We start from the raw sequence: 1,928 nt of genomic DNA on the forward strand, positions 1-1,928 counted from the left end.
ACCGGAAGGTTGGCCGTTCAGACCCACCAGCCGGAGAACGATGAGGCAGTTGCTTTCCCTAAAGAGTAACCCAGACCTCTTGCCACTGGGTCGATTCCAACTCACCAACTCACCGGGGCCGTATCAGGCTCTTGAGGGCTGTAACTCTGTGAGGGAGCAGCCATCGTCATCTGTCCCCCTCCAGTGGCTGGTGGGTCTGAACTGCCAACCTTGCTGTTAGCCCAACACTGGCAGCACCACTGGCTCCTTGAGGGAAAGTTGACAGCCTTGGAAGCCCTGAGGGTCAAGCCGCCTCAGCCCTGTGGGGTCGCTGTGAGTTGTAATCTGTGAGTTAGAATCGCCTTGGCCATAGGGCTGTGGGTTGACTTTGTTTTGAACATGGGTTTCTGACTGGGAGGGGAGGTGATTCCCTGCATGTGCAAATGGTTAAGTGCTGTCTGCGAACCGAAGGTAGGAGGTTCAAGGCTGCCCAGAGGCACCTCGGAAGAGAGGCCTGACTCTGTGGCTGTGCAAACCCTGTGTCCCACAGGTCTGTGTGATGAGAGGGGATGGCTGTGGGTGGCTGGCAGTGGGCCCCTCCTTCTCCTTCACCTCTGTGTCCCTGAGAAGGAGGGACGAGGGTCAGACTCGTTGCCTGGCAGGCGTGGTGACCCAGGGAGCAGCCAGCTTACAGGAGCTGTCCTCGTCTAGCAGGACATCAGGGTGACTCTGACCCTCCAAGGGTTCCTTGGGGACGTCTGTGGCCATCACAGCTGAGGGGTGCTGCTGGCAGTGCACATGTGGAGGCCAGGATGCTGCTCAGCACCATGTTCACAGACACCCCCGGCAGAGAGGGATTGGTCCCCATGTCGGCAGGCCCTAGAGGAGGGAGACTGTAATTTAGAAGGAAACTGAGTTGTATCAGACAATGTCCACCAGGGGACCCTCCAGCTCCTGTGAGCTCCCCCTCCCCATCAGATCGGGGGCCTAGGCCAGCAGGAGGGTATGATCAGACCCTCAGGGGGTCTAATATAATCCTGGGGTCCTCACCCGGGTGATGCCACCACCAGGGAACACTGGGCCATGTCTGGGGACGCTTGTGGTAGTTAGGGTTTAAGCTGGTGTGTGTGTGATTGTCATCAAGTGGGTGGAGCCCAGGGATGCTGCCTAACACTGTAGAGTGCCCGGAAAGGACCCAGCCTGCTGTTAGCAGTGTGGGGTGGGGGGGAAGGAGCCCTGCCCTAGACTGTACTGAGGTCCAGGACTTATGGGCTGCCCCTCGATGTTGCCAGAGCAGTGGCTGCTTGGGGTGGGGGGCAGGGGCCGCAGAAGCGTCCTGCCTCTGCAGTGCACACCTGATGGAGTGGGGAGGGGGCTTCGTGGGATCCTCCTGTGAAGGGGCCCAAGTTGATTTTCCTGTCTCTTCCCGGACACCCTTCCTGTCATGGCTGGATGTCACAGCGCGCCCATGTAACAGTAAAATGCGGAAGGGTTTCCTAGGCTCTAATCTTGGTTAAATCTTGGCTGGCTAACCACAAGGTCAGCACTTCAAAATCACCAGCCGCTCCTCCTTGGAAGAAAGACTGGGCTTTCTACTCCCATGAAGGTTCACAGCCTTGGAAACCCCCAGGGGCAGTTCCTGTCCTGTCCTGTAGGGGGACCGTGAGTCGGGAGTGAGCTCACAAGGGAGTAGAGATGGCCAGGCTTTTCTCTAGGGAGCAGCTAGGTAGGTTTGAACTGTCACAGTGGTGAAGCCATCAGAGCTGGCCACCCTCCGGTGTCCCCCTCATCTCCCTGCTGCCGGGAGCTGTCAGGGGCCATGGACTGCCCCATGTCCTCCCGAGGCCCCAGACAGAAGGCAGACAACCTAGTGCCTGCTGGCGGACCTGTTCCTGGAGCAGCCAGTTTACTTCCCCTGAGAGGACTCAGGCGGTCCCCTAGGTGCCGGG

This window comes from Echinops telfairi, unplaced genomic scaffold (genome assembly GCF_000313985.2).
Source record: "Echinops telfairi isolate 266 unplaced genomic scaffold, ASM31398v2 ScPeMD7_7459;HRSCAF=8497, whole genome shotgun sequence".
Lineage (NCBI taxonomy): Eukaryota > Metazoa > Chordata > Mammalia > Afrosoricida > Tenrecidae > Echinops > Echinops telfairi.